A 26887-nucleotide genomic window follows, 5' to 3' on the forward strand; every position below is an offset into this window, starting at 1 on the left:
GCATCCAGACACACACTCCTTGTTCATGCAAACCACCAGCTCTATTGTCTACTTCCTCCTAACAGATCACTTTTTATCATGACGAAACCAATACTCAGCCTTACATCACACCATCCACCAACACCCTCCTCTTGTTTTTACCAATTACACACAACCATACAATCCTTACACTCTGCTACACCATACATATTACCTCTTCCAGTCATTGAATTTAACACGAACACTCATAACTATTGTCTTTCCTCTCTCTCACACCACATACACACTGCTCTACAACACATCACCACCCCTTGTACTATTCAAATATCACTCACCAGGAATAACACATACAAATCCTTCAAAGCAAACCACTTCCTCAATATCTCCTCTCACTACTCCACAAAAACAAAACACACATACCAGCATGTCACAACAACACACTTTCGTAATACTTCCAGTCACACCCACTCCCAACCTCATGACTACAAAAATAATACAAACTCTTGACCAATTTCACTTCTAAATTCTGAATCTTCACCAGCGTCCAGTACAAAACACTCCAACACAGCAACATTTATTCACCTGCTTCTCATCCATTGAACAATTTAGAGCCTTAGACTATGACCCACATGCTCCACCCCTAACCCATACTCCTTTCACAATTCTGCATCCCAATGTCATTACACAACAAGGCTATGCGACAAAAAAATAACAGCTCACCATGTCACTTGCAACCACCGTTTCCACCACTGACACACACAGACCCAACCAAATGCATTCTAAGTTTGCTAGATAAGGACCACAATATAAAAAAACAACACTATTGTGACCCACATACAGTTAATATTGGCACTAATGATACACCTGTTATAAGCTCAAAATATTCTAATCTCTCTTCTACAAAACAAAATTACACCACCTCCAAAACACAGTCTGTAAACTGCTTACTCATAAATGCTAGAACACAAGGACCACATCTACAGCCTGCGCACTAACACACAACCTGTCTTATTCTTCACAACTGAATCATGGTTGGGAGATGACATGGTCCCAGTGTTGCATGAAGCCATTCCCTCCAGGCTTTCAAACCATTACTAAAACCCAAATAGACAAAAGAGAAGGTGGATTAGCTATTATATTCAAACAAGCAATACATCTCAGCAAAACAGACAACATCTCTATACAAGGTTGTGAGGCCCTCATCACGAGATGCAATTAACTGCCTTCCTTTATAGGCCACCACCTATCAAGTCAACATTCCCAGACACATGTCTAGACACAGTTTCTAACCTTATAACACTATACTTTAACCTGTGCATTCTTGGGGCCCTAAACATTTGGGCCCATATTTATAGTTTTCGATGCAAAACTGCACTGTGCAGTTTTGCATCAAAAAGTATAGTGCCGGTTTGCGCCATTCTAGGATGCCAGCTGGGTGCCAGATTTATGGAATGGCGCGATCTGGTGCAAAGGGTGGGCTAACGTCATGGAAAATTACATTAGCCAGGTGGGGTTGGTGGTATGGGAGAAGGGGGTTATGTAGCAAAAAATGACATTAGGCTGGTTAGAGTAAAATAAAATGAGTCTAACTAGCCTAGTGTCATTTTTTGATGCAAAACCATCCATACCACATGTCTCTTGTCATATAAAAGACAGGAGTCATGCCCACCACCCCAATGGCCAACCCAGGGGACAAGGGTCCCCTGGACATGGCCATTGCACCTGGTGTCGTTGTAGGGGGGGGCATTTCAGGGCCTCCAATGGCACTTTGAAAAACAATATTAAAATACTTACCTCTACTTACCCTACTTACCTGGGATGTAGTCCCCCATCCTCCGCTGGTCCTCTGGTGTGGGTGGGGGTGTTCCTTGGGCTTGGGGAGGGCACCTGTGGGCTCTTTCCATGGTGCTTGACCATTGAAATGGGTCCACAGGCCCCCTAATGCTTGCCCTGACCAGGTGTTACATAATGGCATTAAGCAGGCTTAGCGCCATTATTTAGGCCCACCTCCCTCCTGTGCACCATTTTTGCATGGGATGATAAATAAGGCGTTAGGGCCTTAGAGTCATTTCTTTGATCTCAATGACACAAGGTGGGTCCACGCATCCACAAAATGACTTTAACTCCAATATTTTGACGTTAGACTAGTCTAGCATCAAAATATAAATATGGAGTTAAGTTTGCACTGAATTAGCGTAGAAGATTTTCGCTAATTCAGCGCAAACAGAGTATAAATCTGGGCCTTGGTTTGACAAACCCAATATGCTCCATCCATAAGTTATCACTGGCATAGTCACATTGAACCTGCATCAGATTGAACACAATCCCACACACATCGCTGGACACAGAATAGATGACATTTGTTCAAACCCAGAGCTAGTTACCATTTAAAGCATCACACCAGTCATATGGTCAGACCACCATTCGGAAACCTTCCAATATAAAACACCACAAATCACCACACCCAAGACCACCTTACATACATCCACCCATCAACTATGGAACAAAGTAAATTTTGAATACTTCAAAACACAACTAACAGCCAACACAGATTTAGACACAATACATTCTGTTCAAAAACTTTACAAGTGGCTACAGAAAGCTTTTGATATCCCAATACCCAGAAAAAATAAAACGTACCTTGGAGAAATACAGAACTAAAAAAGATAAAACAACCAACCAGAAGTCTGCAACGAACCTTGCTCAAAACAAATAACATTCAATACAAACTTGACCTAGGCAAACTTAACAAAATATACAATCATCAGTCAAAAAATCTAAAACAATGGTACTACTCAGACAGAATTCAAAATGCTATATCTGCAAATAAAGAATTTTGTAAAATTCTCAACAAATCTGAAAACCTAAATGCATGGAAGGAACTCATCCCATTACTCAAGAATTCACAGACAAACTAACTGGAGAATCATCACACAACCAAAGCAGACACATTGTACTCCAATTTAAAACAAGGGGAAACCACCAGCACTAACCTGTTTCCAAAAATCCCCTCCAAGAGTAAGCCAACCCAGCCTCTGCACTCCTTCAAACAAATATCACAAAATGAATTTATGGATCTGGTCAAAGCAAGCAGGTTTTCCGACTGCCCTTCTGACCCTTGTCTACCACATATATTCAAAAACATTATTTTATCTACTTCTGCTGCCACACCAGTAAGAAGAATCATCAATATTTATTTAACTACAGAAATCTTTCCTGAAGACCTTAAAAAGGCATACTTATGGCCATTATTAAAGAAAACAAACCTGGACCCGCATGACCCCAACAACTACAGACAACTACAGACCAATTTCAAATGGATCTTTCCTAGGCAAACTGATAGAAAGAGCAGCTTTCACCCAGATGCAGGTTATTGAAGATAACTCCATACTTTCAAACTGGATTCCACCCAGGAAGAGACACTGAATCTGCCCTGTATATATACACATTACCACAATGGAGTTGTTGCACTACTTCTCCTAGACCTCTCATCTGCCTTTGACACAGTTTACCATGACACCCTAAAACAAAGACTCTATGAAGCCAGCTTGGAGGGGACTGCTCTCGACTGAATCACATCCTACCTTCAAAACCGAACAAATATCATTTATACTCCCCTTCACAAAAGCAGGGGTCCCTCAAGGCTCAATCATCTCACCCATGCTTTTCAACATCTGCATGATGTAATTACCAGCAGTGATCAATGAATGCAGTTGACACAAAAACACTCCTTAAACTGGAATGCCCCAAAGACATTGGAAAGTCACAAATCTTCAGTTGCCGCAGAACCACTGATCAGTGGATGACATTGAGCCATCTCAAACTAAGGGCCAGGTGTATCAAACCATTTTGCATTCGCAAACGGTGCGAATCGCAACATTTGGCCGTTTGCAAATGCTAAAACGTGGTCTGCGATGCATGAACGGCATTCGCAGGCCAAAAATAAGGAATCTCAAAAATTTCGATGTTTTGCGAAGCGACATGGTTTTACGTGTCGCATTCTGCATCTCGCAATTTGCGACATTAAATACTGAATCGCAATTAGCATTTCGCAAATTGCGAGTCAGATTAGCGTCTCACAAATACCGAATCGGTATTTCAAGTCGGAAATTGCGAGACACAAAATGCGACACGCAAAACCATGTCGCAATTTGATGCATAAAAAATTGGCCTTTTGCACATGCAAATTACCACTAGGTGAAACCAGGTGGTAACCAGGTACAACCTATATAAAGAGGCCCGGAATGCCTCAGACTCTTTTCCACAATGGCTGCACTCTACGTCATGGCGAGGAGAATGAGGATCTTAGCAGGTCCGAGGAGAGGGAGGAGGAGACAGGAGCGCCTTTTCAGAGTGCGCATTACCCTTTTTGACCAGACTGAGGAGGAGATATATGAGAAGTACAGGTTGAACTCAGCCATGATACTTGACCTGCTAGCTGAGCTACAACCCATATTGCATCGCACAACACATAGGACTAATAGCATACCCACCCATGTGCAGGTATTATGCTCCCTCCACCCACTTGCCTCAGGGAGCTATCAAGGAGGCATAGCAGCAGCTGGAGGAGTACCACAGAGTGCCCTCTCTAGATTTTTCAATGCATTTATCAACGCCATGCTGAGTAAGATACACCAGTACATCAGATTCCCCCACGCCCCACATGAAATACAGCAGACAAAAATTGATTTCTACCAGATAGCACAGTTCCCCCACGTCCTAGGTGCCATAGATGGGACACATGTTGCAATCTGTCCACCATTGGCCACAGAGTATGTGTACCGCAACCGGAAATACCAACATTCAATGAATATACAGGTGATATGCAATGCCTCCTACATCATAACTGATCTCGTGGCCAGGTACCCAGGGAGCACACATGATTCATACATCTTTTGTCACAGTGGGATTTACACAAGACTGCTAGCTGGGGAGTTTGGTGAAGGATGTCTACTAGGTATTGTCTCTCTGTACACTGGTGCATTGTTGGCGTTGTGACATCAGATGGCTCACTTACTCATTATACCCTCTGTTCCTTCCAGGAGACAGTGCCTATGCAGTGCGCACCTACATGATGATGCCCTACCTAAATCCTACAACACCAGCAGAACGGAGATACAATTCAGCACACAGGGCAACCCACAATGTGGTGGAGCGCACCTCTGGCCTGCTGAAGAGTCGCTTCCAGTGCATCCACAAAAGTGGAGGGGCACTACAGTACAGCCAGGACATGACCTGTAGAATAGTGGCCACATGTACAGTCCTGCACAATATAGCTACCACCAGGGGCATACCTGTGGAAATATCTAATTCAGACTCAGATGAGGATGATGATCCCATACCCCCCCTACAGCCAGCAGACAGGACCAGTGCAGCAGAGGGCAGGCAAAGGCATGCAGACATCACACACAACCATTTCAGATGTAAGTAATAACAACACAAATTCACTGACATGTGTGCTGGTAGTTAGAACCTTTATTACCTTAACGTCAGGTAACATAAGTGTCACTAGCAAAAAAAATAAACACATGTGTCATAAAATAAGCAGTTAACAGTGTCTCACTATTTCTTCATAGTTCACTGTAAAACTAAAAAAACAGACAGTACCCTGTGGCCATTACAGTCACTTTTTACGGCCACGCAAGCCACTCGAGTGCGCAGTGGCCTCACCAGCACCTATGGTATCTGTCTCAGTGGCAGTGCTGTGCCTGGCACTGCAACACCTAGGATCTGTAGTGGGCACTGCTACGCTGCTGAGGCTAGATGAGTCCTCAGTCCCCCCTAGTCCAAGTTTACTGGGTGTAGCAGAGCGGTTACCCAGCATATTATCCAGCACATTAGTTATCTGGGCCAGTCCCTGGGCTACATACCTACTGCTGTGCGCTGCCTCCACCTGTGCGGCCACAGCACACTGTGATATGTGGGCCGTTGATGTTGCAAGGCGATTGACCAATCAACAGAATCCACCAAACATGCCCATAAATCGCCTCTCATGCCTGCGGTGGCTGACTCTGTCATGCCTTAGCTCTGTGCATAGTTCCCTTACTGCATTGGTCAGCTCCCTGGTGTTCTTGGAAACTGTGATCTGTCCCTCATGGAGCTTTGAAATGTTAGAATTAAGGCACTCCAACTGCCGATGCAGCCCCCCCATGTTGGCACTGTGCGCCTGCATCTGCCTATGCATTGCCGTTATCTTCTTATTTTGCAGGCGCTGCAGTTTCAGCATTGAGGAATCCAGGCCACCGAATACTGATGGGTCCTCTCCTGCTTCCATGTGATGTGTGCCTGCATACTGTGGTCTCCTGCGGGGTCTTGAGTTACGCTGGGGCTGGGACTGCTGCATTACAGAGGATCTGCCGTCTGGGGATGGAGTGTGGCCGTCATCCTGCATATCATCTGAGCCCTGGCTCAATTCGGGGAGCGGTACAGCCCTTGCCCTGCGTCTGATAGGTGCAATATTCACTGACTCACGGGTGTTGGAGTCTGATGGAGGGTGAGTTTCAGCATCCCCCACAACGGCACATGCTGATGCTGCTGGGCCTGCGCCATCTGCAACGACAATGTGCAGCATGTCATTTATATATGTATCACCAAAGGTTACACAATGGTAATAAATGTACAGTTACATCATATCACTAAGTAGTGGGTGTTGTGTTCTTCTGGGTGTCACTCTACTTAATTACATTCTATGTGCTACTTTCAGCTCTGGGTTGTGGACTACCACTCCCATAAGGCATAGGTGTGCCACTCCTAAGATGTGGAATGGACTACCTATCACAATGCTTGGCACTAATTGCTAATTCCTAAGGGGCATTTGTACTTAAACATATGAGGTTACATTTCAATATTGCACTTACCTTTGCTGGTGCTTGGTGTGCCGGATGTGTCTATGTCAGTGACCCCACTGACAGCTTCTGGGAGGAGTGTTGACTCCACCAGGTCTTCCATAGGGGTGGAGGGTGTCTCGGTGGATGGTCCGCCTCCTGTGCTCCTGGCCTCCTGGCCTCCTGTAGTGTTCTGGCCACCCTCTCCTTGGCACGGGAACGCAGGTCGTACCACCTCTTTTTGATCTCCTCCACTGAGCGCTACGCAACCCCCACAGCGCAGATTTTTGTTTGTATGTCCGCCCAGAGTTTGCGCTTCTCACTCTCAGGGACCTGGAGTGAGCTCTTCCCGAACAGCCTGTAATGGCTCCTCACCACCTCCTCAGTGAGCACCTCCAGTTCCTGCTCACTGAACTTGAGTTTTCTTTTCCTCTCTCCCTTCTCCTTTCCATTTGCAGAGTTGTCCATGCTGATGTGCAGTCCTGCCTTGTTCACAGACTTGCTCCCTGTGACTGGGCTGTGTCTCTCTCATTGCTCCTTTGGGTGTGGCACCTGCAAACTGCCTGGGATGACTCACTTCCTGCTTGTGATGTCATCAGGCTCTGCCAGGTGTGCGTTCTTGCAATTTGCGATTTTCAAATACCAAATCACAATTTTTAAGAAATAGCTACTTCCGAATCGCAAATATGTTACATAGCATATTGCGACTCAGAAATAGCGACTTCTTAAAAATCGCTATTTGTGATTCGCAAAGGGGTTTGATCATACATCTGGCCCTAAATGCTTTCAAAATGGAAATACTCATGTGTGGTGATAGGAAAAATCATGACCCACTTTGAGCCTGGCCTGCCGATCTGCAACCACCTCCTAAAGTATCTAAGGAAGTAAGGGCCAGATGTAGCAAGGCATTTGCGCCTCGCAAATGGCAAAGATCGCCGTTTGCGAGGTGCAAAAGCCTCTACACGATGCAGAAACGCATTTTGCGAGTCGGAACCGACTCGCAAAATGCGTTTCCGACTCGCAAATAGGAAGGGGTGTTCCCTTCCTATTTGCGACTCGCAACGCGATGCAAGTTGATTTGCGACCGCAAAAGCGGTCGCAAATGAACTCGCAGTTACTATCCACTTGAAGTGGATGGTAACTCATTCGCAAACGGGAAGGGGTCCCCTTGGGACCCATTCCCCTTTGTGAATGTACACAAAAATACTTTTTTCAGATCAGGCAGTGGTCCTATGGACTACTGCCTGCTCTGAAAAAATCCGAAACAAAAGGTTTCGGTATTTTTTTCCAAGTGCAGCTCGTTTCCCTTTAAGGAAAACGGGCTGCAGATGGAAAAAAAAAACTGCTTTATTAAAAAGCAGTCACGGACATGGTGGTCTGCTGTCTCCAGCAGGCCACCATCCCCGTGAGTGCCCAGACTCGCAATGGGGTCGCAAACTGCAACCTACCTCATTAATATTAATGAGGTGGGTCTTTGCGACCCCATTTCGAGTCGCAGAAGGTGTCTGAGACACCTTTCTGCATGGCAAATTGCGAGTTGCAATTTGCAAGTCGCTCGGACTCGCAAATTGCAAGTCGCAAATTGCTTTGTTCCTACATCTGGCCCTAAGATACCTTTGAATTACCATGGACTCCAAGTTAACAATGAATGCTCAAGTGCACAAATTAGCAAGATCAAGCTTCATCACCATAAAAACTCTGTGATGCATCTTCCCCACCTGGGATTTCCACACAAGATGGAGGCTACTATCTCTCTTGTACTATGTAAACTGGATGACCCCAGTGGCCTCTACCATGTATCATCTCTACCAACTATCAAAAAACTACAATGCATTTGGAACTTGGCCGGCGGGAATACCCCTACATGTAAAATCACAAGCCCACATCTACCCTGCCTTGAGAGCCCTATATTATATCCACGTTCAACCTGCTTTGTATCACCAACGAAGCAATACATAGAACAAGACCACTTTTCATCAGGAATAAAATCACAAAATACAGTCAACAAAGAAACCGCAGCTCAAGATTGGCACCTCGCCTCAAAACACCACCATACAAGAAAAAGACAATAGGTGGTGCATTTTTCTCTTTTTAAGCGACCAAACTATGGAATTTATTAACCCCACATATAAGATCCGTGGATAACTGTCTTATCTTCAGAAGGCTACTCAAGAGTTGGTTCTTTCCTACATAACCACCATACTCAAACAACAATGGACTGCTTATCCCTGTGTACATAATCATTTATAATTTGATTATATGTCTATATCTAGATATGTGAATTTCCTTGTACAAATAGGTATAATAACAATTTTATCTTAAAATATATAGATACTCCTTAGGTCTGTTTTAACAAATGTATATTTTACTTACGGTTAAATGTATTTGTGTATATATATGTGTAGGTGTAATTATAAGTAAATATATACATATATTATTATGTATATGTGAATGCATGTGTGTGTATATATATAATTCTACACTTAACATGTTCATAGGTCATTCCATAATTTCTATATAAGTAGTTTGATTAGATGCTTAAGAGTCTCTGTTTTTATTTTATCTACCACAATAGATAAATATTATCTTAAGTGTCTACACGCAATTCACTATTGAAATATTGAGGAAAGATAAAATTATGTTATAAAAGTACACAAATAAATTTACTTCAAACACTACAACTCGTCGAAGCCTGTGTTAATATGATATAAATTAAATCTCAATATATAATATTCCTTACACATATATTCCCTTACAGTGTAATCATGCATCTATATATTTATTACGTTATTTCTACTGAACAGGAGGGAAAAAAAGAAACACACAATGCTCTCTCGAAAGCTTTACTATGTCTCACCATCACCCTATACCTCTAGCAATCTAACCTCTATCTCCACTCTCTGAATCATCCCAAACCCACTCTACTAATATGATCTCCAAAATAACCCTTCCTAGATTCTCCCCACCTCTGCCCCTCCTGGTTCACCCTAAACTACTACTATGTTCTTCCAAACAACACTACCAAATTCTCCCTCGTGTATCTCTCTGTTAACTCATCCCAAACCCCATGTTACTATGATGATCTCCATAATCTTTTCTGCAGATTTTTCACTCCTCCATCTCTCCTTTACTCATCCTAAACATCATCTTACTACTATGTTCTCCCAGTTAACACTTCTGGATTCCTCCCTCCTCCATCCCTCCATTATTCTATTCAATCCAACTCCGCTTAAATCCTACCTCCCAATATTAATGCTGTACTCATAATCCACTATGCTAATGCACCACTAATCCTTCTGGGTTCTGGAGTAGCGTGCTACTTGCCAAAAAGTGCTTTGACATTTCAACAGGGTAGTAAGTGTTATATAAATACAATTACAATTACAATATACCATATGATGCATAGATGTAAGTGATTTTAACTTATTTGACTAGGATTCAACCATAATTAAAAATAGTTTCTCATACTTGCACACAAGTGAACTTAATTACAGAATTGTTGGGAATATTTCTGTGAATGTACTTGCTCGAGCCATTCTGGGTTTGAGCTTATCAGATGACTTACTACTAACCACTTGATGACAGCATATAAGCTTTCTTTTCAAACTTGGTGATGAGGATTTGTTTTACCAGAAGGCTGACAACATAATCCTTAATGAACACAAATGAAAAGGCCACCTGAGAGCATGATGGGATAAGCTATATCTCCTTTCAGAAAATATAATAACCTCCATAAATTCAAGTTGCTGACACACTCATGAGAACAGAGACCAGATATTTTAGTTCTGCCAGAAGCTCTGCCATTTCCAAAGACATAATCTAGCCACCTAATATTGTAAAATCCCAACATAATTTCACATTCTGAATGCCAGGCTTGTCTTTTCTCTGTGTTTACATTTAAGCTCCATCTTCTCTCTCCTCTCCCAAGCGTTAACATGTTCAGTTTTAAACTAAAATTCAGTTCCATTATTAATCCAATCATATCTTGTAATAATATGCTGGCTCGCCAGCCCAAATGCCACTAGGCTTTGTAGTTGATGTGTGAACTCTTCTGTATGTTCTCTACTGGAAAGAAATTCAATCAAATGTATTTTAATTAAAAAGGAAGGTTCAAGATCATCCTTCCAAATGATTATTTTCTGAAAAGGCATTAATAAACAAATGCAACCTTCCATGGAGCTTTTCTTCTTGAACTCTTTTTATAAGATTTAAAAAGTGAATGCTTGAACTTTAGAGAGAAACAGAAAGAGGCAATGTATTCTCACTTCCAACTTGTTTTGTGTGATGTTCTTGCATTAACTCAGAGATATGCTGAGTAATATGTATGCACTTTAGCCACCTCATGCGCCAAAAAAAAGATGCACAGTTCTGAGCTAAGCCAGTGCACCTATTGGTGATCTGGACTCAGTGGTTGCCTTTCCCTCCTTCTGAGTTGTTGCTGCCTGCAGCTCGTGCACTGTCAGAGAATTTCTCAGCTAAGTGTATGCCTTTAGACATCTGAATTTAAAACAGCTATGCTCTGCACTGACACACCTGTTCATGATGCAGCCATAGGTCTTGGACTCTCTTAACAAAATATGTTGAGAGACATGTCTTTAATGTGCCACGTCATTAAAGGAATGGTGACATCTGAGACACTGTAAACCAAGACCTGTGAAACATGGTATCCTCAAACAAAGAGTACATTTTAACAAATTAATCAAGACCACAACTACAAAAATCCAATCAGAAGAAGTGGAGATATGCAATTTTAAAGATTATATGTAATATATGAATATAGCACCAAAAAGCACAAATATTTAACTGTGGTCACCTGGTCACACCAGACCCGGACAAAATCACAAGTTCAGGCCAACTGTGACGTACTGTGAGCCAGCTACAGGGACCCAATTAGACCCACCGAACAAGAATACTTTAAATCCTGGTTGGACAGTGTTGCAGGCTCACACATTGACTGTGCGTTTTGCAGTCAACACAAACATGAGTTCCTGGTCGGAGGGGTGTCACACACATTGTTTCTGAAAATCTGCAAGGCTGCGAAGAAAGGTCCTGTGCAATTGGCGAGGAGGCCATCAATGAGGCTGCTTGTGATGTGAAATCCAGCATAGAGGATGAGGCATGCACTGGCTTGTTTTGAAGAAGCTGTGGACTTGAGATGCGGATTCCTGTGTCATTGTCGAGGAGGCAGTCAACAAGGGGGGTTGTGATGTGAGAGCCTGCGTCTCTATTGTGTGTGGCTGTCTGGGAGGAATATACAAAGTCCAACTGTCAACTACACCCAGTCATGAGACCCAGTGACAGGCTGCAGGCACTAAATGGCTATGGCACGATAATGCCAACTTTCCAAAAGTGGGATTTTTTTTAATAGTAATTTGAAATCCGCTTTTACCCTAAAAGAGGATTTCATACTACATTTCCAAAGATACCAAACATGAACTGTTGACCTGTCCCCATTTGGAAGTCAACCTTATTCAATGTAATAAGGCCACCTGAATATTAATCTATAGGAGAGTTAGGTTTTACAATAGTGAAAAATTAATGTAAGTGCTTTTAACAATCGGGACATGTAAAACCTAAAAGTACATGTTCTACTTTTTAAATATATTGCACTCTGCCCTATGAGCTATTTAGGGCCTATGTGAGAGAGGCCTTTTATGCACTAAAAAGGAAGGTTTTAGCCTGGCAAAAAGGTTTATTTTGGTAGGTCAGAATGGCAGTTTAAAACTGCACACACAGAATGCATTGCCCCTTCTGAGACAGGTTTACTGGGCTACTTAAGTCGGTAGAACAATCAGTGCTCCAGGCCCCATAGTAAAATGCATTTTACAGGTCCTGGACGTGTAATACCACTTTACTTGGGGCTTACAAGTAAATTAAATATGCCAAATGGGGAGAAAACAATGTTACCAAGTTTTAAGGAGTGATCAGGTGCAGTTTATCACTGGTGAGCAGTGTTAAATTACACAGAGTCCTAGTGCCAACAAGAGAAGAAATCAGAAAAATATGGAGGAGTAAGGTAAAACATCTGGGGGGAAGACCAATCTAGAGATGTCAAGTTAAACAAGGGCACCTTAGGAGTGTTCCTTCTAAATACTGATTCCTTAAAGTATGTAATACTGTTTTGCAACGAAGTCTGGTTGCAAAACCTTAACATTTTACCACTAGCTCAAATGAGATGGTAACTAATCCGTAAGAGTAGGCACTTGCCCTACGGAACAAGGCCTGAACTTAAAAACAAGTTGAAAACATGTTCTGTTTTAAAATGCATTCCATTTTCCTTTCTAGCAAATGGGCTGTGTTAAAGAAATGTTTATTTTAACACAAACCAGACATGTTGGTCTGTCGACCACAGAAGGCCACTAGGCCTGTGATTGTAGCCAATCATGATGTGTCACATTGATTGATTAGGAAAATAAGAATGCATTCAGTAAAAGTCTAGGTGCAAGTTGCGACCCATCTTACCTAATGCACTCTTCTTCCATGAGGTCCGTTATGAGATGACGGTCTTTCAAACCAGTTTTACCACACCATGTTCTCCTTTGATCACTATTCTGCAAGGTAAGTTTGCTAGAGGTAATATCTGATACTAATGTCTCTGAAACCTGAATCTTAAGATCGGATTTCAACATGGTGTGCATCAGCTTTTCAATGTGCAAGTGCAGTCAAATGAGACCATTAGATTTATCAGACTATACTGACTTGAGACACACAGCTTTAAGTATAAAGAAGCTGAATGTAAAAAGCATGCCCTCGCACAAGTCATATGTTTTTCAAAAAGACACATGACGCAGGAAGAAGTATAATTAGTGTGCTTAATGTGTGCATATACTGCACACATGAAAGCACCACATCTCTCTTTAGTGGGTCTTCCGCAGAAGTGTGGCAAGGGGGCATTTAATGTAAAGTGGCTGTCCACAAATTAGAAAAAATAGCATGAATTTAAAAATGATCAGTTTAAAAAGAAGTACTTCTCCTCCTGTAGGATCTATTTACATTTGTTTATTTATGTTTCAAGCTCAGCAATCACCAGAAGGTAATCCTGGAGCTGATGCTCCCAGTACCGGAGAGTCATATTTCCACAATACAAAAAATACATACTAGCAATCTGTTAAAGGTAGAGTAAGAGACAATGACGTTTGGTTAAAGCCAGTTTTACTGAATCGTATTTCCATGGCTTGAATATCTGCAGTATTGGCGAGCCAAAGGTGTCATGATTTGAATTCTCTTCTGGGTAGCAAATAAACAGAACATGAGTTTCAAGTCTCACAGTTAAAAGACACACAGGACTTTAAAAAACTTAATTTATCTGTCCTCTTACATAGTCTAGCTTTTTTACAATAGGCACTGTCTCAGGTTTATGATCAAAGGAAGAGATGGTCAAAACGGAAATTCCCAAATAATGGATTGTGAATACGGGTCCAAAACTTCGGTTTTCCCTCCATTTAATTTAAGTTGCTTTTGGGATATTCATGTTTGAGCATAACTTCTACAACTGGAATAGATATGTGACTTTTAAAAGATTCAAAGTTTATCCCACCTGCACTCCTGATAAATAACACTAGCCATAAATATTTTGGAATACTTGATTGCACACATTTACGCATGCAGATTTTCCAATAGGGGGAAGTTCTGTATGTGGAATTTGACACAAATGTGCTGTAACAAGTGGTACCTCTTTTATTTCATGTGACGATCCCTCAGGAAACCGTTTCCCTAAAATCAACTATAAATATGAGGGTGCAGCCTAACCAAAAATGCCCTTATGATTTGACAGGAGCAAATTTAGATTTTTTTTTTTAACAGAGGCAAACAATCTGCAGAGAGGTATACTCCTATCGTCAATGTACAAGTTTGTGAAGGTAAACTTACTTTAATAGGTTGCTGTACACCAGTGCTTAATTTGTAAATAAAGAAGTGCCGGTGCCCACAGCCCTCCTCTTAAACATGCGGCTGCTGCAATTAAATGTGGGAACACGTAATACTGACTCAGCATAATCCTGAAGCCATCTTGGGCCTCTTCAATCCATTTCCAGCCACTCCTTACCCCTTCAGCTCACTCTAGCAGCTTTCTACTTTCTCCCTTTGTGACGCTTTTTCGTTTTTCCCTTCCTCCGTCATTTCCCATATGTGTCTTTTCTCGCAGCAAATGCTTGAGGCACTAGAATAGGCCCTGGCCCTCAAAAATAAGTGCCAGTGCTCAGCACCGGAAACAACAAGCACAAATTAAGCACTGCTATACACAAACATCCTCAATTTATGCTCCAGGCACGAGCTTCCAAATGCATCAATTGCAACATACTGGCAGAATTGCCTGGTTCACTAGTTCATTTTCTTAATGCAAAATTTACTGAATCAGGATGTGATACTTTTTTCCCAAAGTGATGTTTTCCCACACAACTTCAGTTTAGAAAATAAGGTAAAGGATATAGGCCGTGATTCTGACCTCGGAGGTAAAAGGCACTTACCGCCGGTCAGAAAACCGCCATAACACCGCCGCGGCCGCGGTAAACCGCAACGGTCATTTTGACCCGCAACTTGCAAACCTCCAAAAACCTGACATCCACAAAAGTCCGCCATACCAAAGGTCAGCGAAAAGATGGCGATGACCAAACCTCCACCGTCACGGCAACAGAAATACGCCCACACTATCACGACACACGAATCCACGCGGCGGTCTTTCAAACGCGGTTTTCCATTGGCGGTACACACCGCCGCGGTCAAAATACACACACACATAGAAAACTCAGCCACATTGGTCATTTTGAAACACACACACCTGATACACATACTGACACCACTCCCACACACCCAACACAATATAAAACACACACCCACATCACCCACAAACCCCTACGACCCGAAATTATTGACGAAAGCTAGAGAGAGAGCACAGAATAGACAAACCCACAACACAGAGGCACACAACACCATCACCCACACAGAATCCATGCACCAAACACCACACACCACTACACGCACCACACTCATCACCACAAACACCACCCCACACCTCATCCACACCACCCCATGGCACCCCAAAGACACCCCAGGTTCAGTGACGCAGAACTCAGGGTAATGGTGGAGGAAATAGTCCGTGTAGAGCCCCAGCTCTTCAGGGCACAGGTGCAGCATACCACAATTGCCAGGAAGATGGAGCTATGGCAAAGGATAGTGGACAGGGTCAACGCGGTGGGACAGCATCCACGCAATCGGGATGACATGAGGAAGCGCTGGAACGACCTACGGGGGAAGGTGCGTTCCATGGTATCAAGGCACAACATTGCGGTGCAGAAGACTGGCGGCGGACCCCCACCTACTCCCCCAGAATTCACAGCATGGGAGGAGGAAGTCTTGCACATCCTGCATCCTGAGGGCCTCGCAGGAGTAGGCGGAGGAATGGACTCTGGTAAGTCAAATCTCCACTACTTCATTCCCCCCACCCCACCTGCATGCCAAATCATACCCCCACCCTCACCCCCACCCCCATCACACCAACTCCTTGCAAATGGCTCACCATCACAACCCACCCATCCCAACACCTAGCCCTGCATGCGACCACAAAGCATGGACACCCATCACCAAAACATGCCCACTGCATACACACATCACCCCCACAAGCCACCCTCACAAAAGCCCCCACAAGGGAATGCCTGCACTTGGGTACACGGACACCCACCCATCACACGAAATGCCACACACAGAAGCAATAAGCATACCTTCATACCCCTGCAGGACCCGAACGCCACCACACCGCCACGGAGGGTACAGAGATGTCCATCCCACCCCCAGAAGAGGCCCCCAGCGATGACAGCAGCTCTGTCTCCCTGGACCCAGATGACCAGCCCGGCCCATCGGGGACCTCTGGACAGTCGGTTCCCCACAGACAGCCACAGGCTACACCAGACCCAACCCCCTCTGGGAACACCAGCACAGCTCCCACCCAGCGGGCCCATGCCTCTGTCTCCAGGACACGTCAATCAGCGGTGTGTCCACCACTACAGGGCACCCAGGTTGACCCACCACCCCAACAACAACAGGGACCTGGGGGCAGTGGTAGTGGGCACACCGTCCAGGGGACGGAGGCCCAGGAACACAGGGGAACTGGGAGGGCTGCTGTGCGACAGGGGGGGGACAGGCCCAGGGAACCCACTCTCCAAGAGGCCCTCTCCTCCATCATGGGAGCTTACCACCACTCCCAGGAGACGATGGCGACGGTACTGGCCAGGTTCCAGGAGATCCAGGCACTGCAGGAGGAACGGTACATGGGGTTCAGAGAGGAACGGAGGAACATCGGTTCCGCAATGGGGACCATCGGTTCCGCAATGGGGACCATCGTCGTGGCCCTCAACCAGATAGTCACCACATTGCGGGACCATGTGGCACCCCAAAGGGCCCCTGTCACTGGCCCAGGCCAGGAACAGCCTACCACCTCCGCCGGCGCTAGTGGACAGGAGGCCCCCACACAACAACAGGCCACCAGAACCCCACCTCCTGCAGAAGAAGAACCACCCCGCAAGCGGAACCTGAGATCTCACAAGAAGACAGAGTAGGATTGCAAGACCCCCGCCAGCATAAGATACCCCCTGATGTCATCCCACTGTCCCACATTGTCACCCTGTCCAACCTTTGACTGCCCCTGCTCCATCCTTCCACAGGCATATGGACAATGCACCTGTGCGTCTGAGAACTGGACTCTGCCATGGACATTACTCCACCCCCACCCATCACCATTTTACAATCATGTACCTATATGTAGCACTTAAAATAAATCACTTATTGCACTTAAAATAACAGGAGTCTGCTTGTATTCTTAACAAATGTAATACACATAACGGTGCAATAATGTCCAGTTACTTTGTGATGACAACATACCAAGATCAATAAGCTTTAGTCCATGGGCAAACAAAGCAGAAGTCACGCAGTGGGTCATACAGCTCTGAAAAGGGAAGGGAAAGTCACAAATCAGTGAACAGGAACTGAGGGGAAACACAGACAGTAGAGACGCATGAGGCCTTAAGTAAATGTAATATGGCGTGGGTGATTCTTACTTGTGTGCTACTGAAAATATTGTTGTATGACTGTATCCCTGTTGTCCGTGTTGTCCCCGTCGTCTTCCTCCTCTTCACTCTCAACAGGCTCCACAGCTGCTACAACACCACCATCTGGACCATCCTTCTGCAGAAAAGGCACCTGTCGTCGCAAAGCAAGATTGTGAAGCATACAGCAGGCCACGATGATATGGCACACCTTCTTTGGTGAGTACATTAGGGATCCCCCTGTCATATGCAGGCACCTAAACCTGGCCTTCAGGACCCCGAAGGTCCTTTCTATGATTCTCCTAGTTCGCCCATGGGCCTCATTGTACCGTTCCTCTGCCCTGGTCCGGGTATTCCTCACTGGGGTCAGTAGCCACGACAGGTTGGGGTAACCAGAGTCACCAATTAGCCACACACGGTGTCTCTGTAGCTGTTCCATCACATAAGGGATGCTGCTATTTCGCATGACATACGCGTCATGCACTGACCCAGGGAACTTGGCATTTACATGGGAGATGTACTGGTCAGCCAAACAGACCACCTGGACATTCATCGAATGATAACTTTTTCTGTTTCTGTACACCTGCTCACTTTCTTTGGGGGGAACCAAGGCCACATGGGTCCCATCAATGGCACCAATGATGTTGGGGATATGTCCAAGGGCATAGAAATCACCCTTCACTGTAGCCAATTCACCCACCTCAGGGAAAATAATGTAGCTCTGCATGTATTTCATCAGGGCAGACAACACTCTGGACAAAACCTTTGAAAACATAGGCTGAGACATCCCAGATGACATGGCCACTGTTGTCTGAAAAGACTCACTTGCCAGAAAATGGAGTACTGACAGAACCTGAATCAGAGGGGGAATCCCTGTGGGTTGGCGGATGGGGGACATCAGGTCTGGCTCCAGCTGGGCACATAGTTCATGTATAGTTGCTCTGTCAAGCCGGTATGTAAGTATGATATGTCGTTCTTCCATTGTTGACAGGTCCACCAGCGGTCGGTACACGGGAGGATTCATCCTTCTCCTCGCAAGTCCCAGCGGACGGTGCCTAGGAAGGACAACATGGAGCACAGAGTCAAGCAACCCACAGGTACGTTCACACAGCTTGCACAGTACACAAATCGCTATGCATGGGAAGGCTTGTATGAGTGGCAATGCAAGGCCTAGGCCTGTGTGACGCAGTAAAAATTATGCCATGTGGGCCCTTGAAATGGCGGCTGCCTGACCTGTGAAGTGTGACAGTGGGATGTGAGGTCAATGCGCTGGCGTGGCACACCGTGGCGGTAGGCGGTCGAAGACCGCGGTGCTAAGCCGCATTGGTTAACATTGAACCCTATGGGTTTCAGTAGCCAATGAGGATGTGCGCCGGCGGTCGCGGTACGCACCGCCGCGGGCGTGACCGCCATTTTCTATCTGATTAATCACTCGAGACCTGATCATCCACAGGAGAGGACCTATACTGCAAGTGCTGCTGTGACCTCGGTCTGGAAGATACAATGGCTGCTGCGACTGGGGAAAGGGCCCCTGCCTTCACTTCTGAAGAATTGGAGAAACTTGTTGATGGGGTCCTCCCCCAGTATGCACTACTCTACGGTCCTCCAGACCAACAGGTAAGTACACAGAGTGCACGTTGAATGGGCTATGCCTGTGTTGAGTGGGGTGTATGTAAGATGGTGGGGAGCGAATGAGGAGTGCAACGCACGAAAGATGAGAGCATGTGCCACATGGCAAGGTTGGGGAGGGGGGGGGCACTCACATTGACCAGGCAGAAAAGTAATGAGATTCCCTTTACCACCCTGTACATGTCACATAGGTCAGCGCCCATCAGAAGATCGACATTTGGCGTGCCATCGCCAAGGACGTCCGGGCCCTGGGGGTCCACAACAGACGGGGCACCCACTGCCGAAAGAGGTGGGAGGACATCCGCCGCGGGACCAGAAAGACCGCCGAGTCTCTGCTGGGGATGGCCTCCCAACGTAGGAGGGGTGCCAGCCGCCAATTGACCCCCCTGATGTCCCGGATCCTGGCGGTGGCCTACCCCGATTTGGATGGGCGCGTGAGGACATCACAGTAGACACAAGGGGGTGAGTATCAGCACATTCTGCTATCTTTGCGCGCAGTGAAGGTGTCTGGGTGGGGGAGGAGGGCTGTGGCTATCTCTAGGCCAGGGCGCATTCTGTAGGCTAGGCCCCTCCGTTAGGCATGGCCCTGTGCCCCCACCCCCCACGTCTGTAGGGTGCCAAGTACAGCTATCCATGGTCCGGCCTCACCCATGTGTGCATTTGTCGTCCATCGACCTGTAGGCCTAGTCACAATAACTGAGTAGTGTACCCCGATTGCGCGGCCTAGTGCATGGGCTTCTGTGTCTGTCCTCTCCGCCAACGGTGTTGCCAATGCATGCACTCAACCTGTCTTCATTTCTCCCCCCCCATTTTCTTTGTCTTCCTGTTCATGTGTGCATTAGCATCATCAGGCGGAGGAGAAGTGGCATCGGCGCACGAGGTAGCTCCATCTCACATGGCCCCAGAGGGCCATGCAACAGACTCCGAGTACACCAGTGAGACGGAGGACGAGTGGAGCTCCACAACGGGGACCCGTGGAGACGTCAGCGACACCGACACGTCCTCGGAAGGGAGCTCCCTTGAGGTGGCGGCAACATCCGTGCCCACCGCCACAACAGGTACAGCCGCCACCCAGCGCACCAGCGCCGCCCTCCCAGCAGCCCCTCAGCCTTCGCTCCGTGCCCGCTCGCCCAGGAAGGCGGGCATCTCCTTCGCCCCAGGCACCTTAGGCCCTACCCCAGTTACCCCTGCTGCCCTCAGTGAGGAGGTCATTGACCTCCTCAGGACGCTCAGTGTTGGGCAGTCTACCCTTTTGAATGCCATCCAGGGTGTAGAAAGGGAGGTGCATCGGAGCAATGCATACCTGGAGGGCATTCATTCGGGTCAGGCTGCCCATCAGCGATCGTTCAACGCTCTGGCCTCAGCACTGACGGCAGCCATTGTCCCTGTCTCCAGCCTCCCTCTTCAAACTCCCTCCACCCAGTCCCAGTCTCCTGTTCCTCTGCCTATCCCATCCACACCATCAGACCAGCCTGCACACACCTCTACACCCAAGGGCAGCTCATCCAGACATAAGCCCCACAGATCCCACAAGCATTCAGCCAAGCAACATCCAGATGCAGACATGTCAACAGTCACTACCACCTCTGTGTCCCCCACCTCCTCATCTCCCTCCTCCCTCCCTGTGACGTCTCCACTCACACCTGCATGCACACCACCATCAGCCAGTACTTCCATCACCAGCACACCCTCCATTACAGTCCGCACACGTGCAGTCACCACCCCCACTGCCATTTACACGTCCCCTGTGTCCTCTCCCAGTGTGTCTGTCACCCCCTCTTCCAAACCACACAAACGCAGGCAGCCACCCACCCAACAGCCATCCACCTCACCACAGCCTCCATCACAAGCACCTGCACCCAAAGACAGCACACTTGACTCTCCTACAACCACATCCTCTTCCTCCACTCCCATACCCACTACACCTACCCATCCCTGTCCTTCCCAAGTGCAGTTCCTTTCCAACCTTGAGCTCGTTCCAATCACTGACCCACCCCCTCCATCTGGTAAGAGTAAAAAAAGCACCTCAGCCACCACCAGCCCTGCATCTACTATGACCATAGTGTAGGGCTATTGGAGTCCACCAGCTCCTAGGGCAGGAACATCGGCCAGCAGCAAGGGGACAGCCAGCCCACCCCCTGGGAAGAGGACAAGGAAAACTAAGGGCCGGCGCGACAAGCCTGAGACGGCTGCCACCAAGGACAGTAGCCTTGCCCCGTCACCTGCCACATCATCAAAGGGAGGCAAGGGCCACAGGGCTTTAGCGAAGGAGGGCAAGGGCAGCCGGGCGGAGAAGTCAGGCAGCAGTCGAGCTGCCCTGGAGGGCCCCACCAGCCCCATTCCGGTTGTGACGGACGACACCCACGGGCCCAGGACTCCTTCACAGGAGGGCCCCGCGACCACAACGTTTGACGGCGAGTGAGCGGGAAGTCTTGGCCAGGTCTGGCTCCCTATAAACACAGGACAAGCACCGCTGAACAGGGGCCCGCTGTGAGAAGAACCGCTGAACAGGGGCCCGCCGTTAGAAGCACCGCTGAACAGGGCCCCGCCGTGAGAAGCACCGCTGAACAGGGGCCCGCCGTGACAAGAACCGCTGAACAGGGGCCCGCCGTGACAAGAACCGCCGAACAGGGGCCCGCCGTGAGAAGAACCGCTGAACAGGGGCCCGCTGTGAGAAGCACCGCTGAACAGGGGCCCGCCGTGACAAGAACCGCTGAACAGGGCCCCGCCGTGAGAAGCACCGCTGAACAGGGGCCCGCCGTGAGAAGCACCGCTGAACAGGGGCCCGCCGTGAGAGGCACCGCTGAACAGGGCCCCTCCGTGAGAGGCACCGCTGAACAGGGGCCCGCCGTGAGAGGCACCGCTGAACAGGGCCCCGCCGTGAGAGGCACCGCTGAACAGGGGCCCGCCGTGACAAGCACCGCTGAACAGGGCCCCGCCATGACAAGAACCGCTGAACAGGGCCCCGCCGTGACAAGAACCACTGAACAGGGCCCCGCCGTGAGAAGCACCGCTGAACAGGGCCCGCCGTGAGAGGCACCGCTGAACAGGGGCCCGCCGTGACAAGAACCGCTGAACAGGGCCCCGCCGTGACAAGAACCGCTGAACAGGGCCCCGCCGTGAGAAGCACCGCTGAACAGGGCCCCGCCGTGAGAGGCACCGCTGAACAGGGCCCCGCCGTGAGAGGCACCGCTATACAGGGGCCCGCCGTGACAAGCACCGCTCCGCTGGGCCCTTCCTGTCAAGCACCGCTCCGCTGGGCACCGCCGTCTCAAGCACCGCTCCGCTGGGCCCTTCCTGTCAAGCACCGCTCCGCTGGGCGCTTCCTGTCAAGCACCACTCCGCTGGGCACCGCCGTCTCAAGCACCGCTCCGCTGGGCACTTCCTGTCAACCACCGCTCTGCTGGGCCCTTCCTGTCAAGCACCGCTCCGCTGGGCACCGCCGTCTCAAGCACCGCTCCGCTGGGCACTTCCTGTCAAGCACCGCTCCGCTGGGCACCGCCGTCTCAAGCACCGCTCCGCTGGGCCCTTCCTGTCAAGCACCGCTCCGCTGGGCACCGCCGTCTCAAGCACCGCTCCGCTGGGCACTTCCTGTCAAGCACCGCTCCGCTGGGCCCTTCCTGTCAAGCACCGCTCCGCTGGGCACCGCCGTCTCAAGCACCGCTCCGCTGGGCACCACCGTCTCAAGCACCGCTCCGCTGGGCACTTCCTGTCAAGCACCGCTCCGCTGGGCCCTTCCTGTCAAGCACCGCTCCGCTGGGCACCGCCGTCTCAAGCACCGCTCCGCTGGGCACTTCCTGTCAAGCACCGCTCTGCTGGGCACCGCCGTCTCATGCACCGCTCCGCTGGGCCCTTCCTGTCAAGCACCGCTCCGCTGGGCCCTTACTGTCAAGCACCGCTCCGCTGGGCACCGCCGTCTCAAGCACCGCTCCGCTGGGCACCGCCGTCTCAAGCACCGCTGGCCCATTGACAGTGCCGGTTCTGTGTCGAGCAGGGCTTCACAAAGCACTCTGGGCACCATGGGTCCTCCATTAACAGTGGAGTCGGTAATCCATCTGATGGACTGTGGCTTTGCACTCCCCAGGATGGCACAGTGGGCAAGCCACCCACTGTAGAGACTTGTGAGACTGTGGCTTTGCACTCCCCAGGATGGCACAGTGGGCACGCCACCCACTGTAGAGACTTGTGAGACTGTGGCTTTGCACTCCCCAGGATGGCACAGTGGACAACCCACCCACTGTAGAGACTTGTGAGACTGTGGCTTTGCACTCCCCAGGATGGCACAGTGGGCACGCCACCCACTGTAGAGACTTGTGAGACTGTGACTTTGCACTCCCCAGGATGGCACAGTGGGCATGGATGCCCCTCGTGGATCTGGCGTTGTGGACTCATGTGGCTGAGGTGCCCCCCCTTCCCTTCCCCCTGAGGTGCCTGTAGTTTTATCATCTGATGCCCCAGCAGTGTTCTCTCCAATGGTATCTGGTCTCGTGTGTGGGCTTTGCCCCTGTGTTTGTGCACATTGGCCCACGGACCTTTGACAGAATGGGCAGGACTTATTGCCTATGTATATATTTTTAACTATGTTCATTCCTTATGTTGTATCTTTCATTTTGCATATTTCCCATGACTTCAATGGAGCTATATTATACATATATTTTAAAGATCATTTTATTTGTGTCTTTGCATTATCCCGGTGGGTTTGGGGGGTGTCACTCTGACTTGTTGCTCTGCATTGGTGTGTAGGTATTTGGGGTGGGGGGGTGGGTGTATGGCGTATGTGTGTGCCCGTTAGCTTTCCTCCTCCCCCCTCCCCTGTGTCGTAGGTGCAGTACTCACCGTTGTCGTCTGCGCCGGCGTTCGTACTCGAGGTAGATGAGCAGGTAGACAATAGCTGTTAGGATGTTTAATTCGGGTTCCATGCTGTCCTCCGTCCTCGTGGAGTGTGTATAGGTGAGCGTTTTCCCGTTCGTAGTCTGTTTCCGCCGTGTTTTTATCGGCGGGGCTCCCACCCCGGAAAAGGTGGCGGATTGGTGAGTTGTGATAGGGTGGGCGGTACATTGTCTGCCGCCTGCCTGTTGGCGGTGACCGCCGCGCTGTTTGTCTGTCCCGCCGTGGCGGTTGGAGTGTTAAGGTGGCGGTCTGTATTGGCGGTTCCCGCCAGGGTCAGAATTCCATTTTTTTGACCGCCTGCCTGTTGGCGGGTTGGCCGCCGCTTTATCACCGACCGCCAGGGTTGGAATGACCCCCATAATGCTTAAATTGATCCCAGCCACTTATAATTACTCCGAGCTGCATTCTTTTCCATTTCTTTTGTGCACACTGTGACACTACAAGCAAGAACAATCTTATGCAATCATACTTGACAAATAACAATGAACTGCATGAGACACATCCTAGTGGCTGAGATTGAGCCAAGCATTCAAACCAGAAATCTTATGTTTTCTTCCACTTTAACATAGGTTCATAAAAGGATTTGTGAATCATTCCTGTATCGCGGTATTCACAAAACGTCAGGCAGACAGGGCCAAATTATTTTATTTTTTAAGTATCTAAAGCAGCAGAGTTACACCAGTGGATAGAATGAGACCTAAAATATTCTTGAAAAGATAAAGAGGTCTCTATGGCCTACTTCAGAAATGTTTGTTGTTTTATACTTAAGAGTGTATGTTGACACTACTGCCATCATAATTTTTCAGGGTGTGCACATAAAGATGCTGAATTAGCCTCACGTTTGTAAAGTTTTTTTTTTTTATTGTCTCCACATAGAAAGTATTCTTCCTCTGTAGATATTACTTTGGTACACTTTTACCAATTTTGTGTTGTCCCTTTCCCTTACCACTCTGGAAGCACTTTACTCTTGCAGCTACAGGAGATAATCTCTGACCATTTCCAGCAAGGAAATAATAGGAAATTGATGAATTGAGGTTGGTAAAACTCATATACTGGAGAGTTTGTTCATGTTCCAAAAGTGTACAGAGAAGCCCTGACTCTCAGAGTTCATCTCTCACCCTCTGGATTGGCATTTATCACACACAATACTACATATCTTGTGGTAATATTGAACGGGTTCAGATTTGTTTGCACAAATTAATAAACTACAGGTTTTGCAGCAAGAGCAGGAAAAGACAGCCCTCTTGTGTGGAGGCTCCAGGAGAGGTCCATGTGTGCGCGAAAAGTTTAAAAAAAAAAAAAAAAATGTGAGTATGCAATATATGGTCAAACCAAAAACACACTTTTGACCGGCACTAATTGCTTTCCTTTCATGGCCAGGTAAGACAGTGCTTGGTGCAGACACCTTTTATCTTATTATGAAAGCAGGTTTCTTGAGGTGGTAATGCGTGGAATGAATGTTTGTGCATTTATAATGTGTGGCATATTGTTGTGGTGATGGTTTGTCTCGTTGTTTTTTTTGTTTGCTGTGCTTTGTACTGTATTATTATTGTGATATGATCTGTTGCTGTGGTTGTTGTGTTGCCGTTCAGTTTTGACTGTTTTGTTGTGTGGTGCCCTGCTACGTTTCAATGGTGTTATTATGCAGCTTTGTATTTGTTAATGTTTTATGTTGTATAATTTACATGAGATTGTCCACAAATCCAATCACACTTCAATAATGAATTACAAAACAATCAGAGTCACAAAAACAACACTGGCAGGATCAAAAAACATTCTTGACTTTTATTATTTAATGTTTTTGTGCTTAGTGCAAACATCTTTTACCACTTTGTTATGAAAGCACATCTCTGGGGGTGGTACTGAGCTACAATCCTTTTTATGCATACTCATAGAGTCACATTTTGTTGTCACAAAATTGTTCGTGATGTGGGCAAAAGTTGCCACCTACACAGATACATTTTAATTTAGAGAATGTTATGTAGTTTTATATTATTCTCAAATAAGAAACAAGTTACAAATTTAATTAAAATCATTTGTGAAACATTTTAGCCTTGGTTTTTAAAAGTTTATGTCACTAAGAACAGTTTCCATGAATTTATTACTCATCCTATAAATTAATCGTTACTAGAATCTGCCCACATTCTATGATAAAAGTAGACGGGATAATGAATGTTCTTCTAAATAACTCTTCAGTATAATAATATAATAGTGGGTGAATAGCTTGAAAAAAATAGGAGGCATACATTATAAGTAAATTAATAAAAATGCTCGAATTGTTTTTACGTTATGATTTACATGTATGTCTCTTTTAACAATTACTATTCCCGTTAATATATTCAATCCTCAAAACATTCATAGAAAATAAAATATTGAGATGAGATTCAATTTCTTTTGCAGAAATACCTTTCTTGTTATGTTCTTTTCAAATAGCGAAGTAGCGTTTTCTTTCTTTGTGTTTCAGTGTGTTAATATTTATTTAAGCTTTGTTGTCAGGTATTTAAATATTGTGACGTTATAAGAATTACA

The sequence above is a fragment of the Pleurodeles waltl genome, chromosome 2_1, assembly GCF_031143425.1.
Source record: "Pleurodeles waltl isolate 20211129_DDA chromosome 2_1, aPleWal1.hap1.20221129, whole genome shotgun sequence".
NCBI lineage: Eukaryota > Metazoa > Chordata > Amphibia > Caudata > Salamandridae > Pleurodeles > Pleurodeles waltl.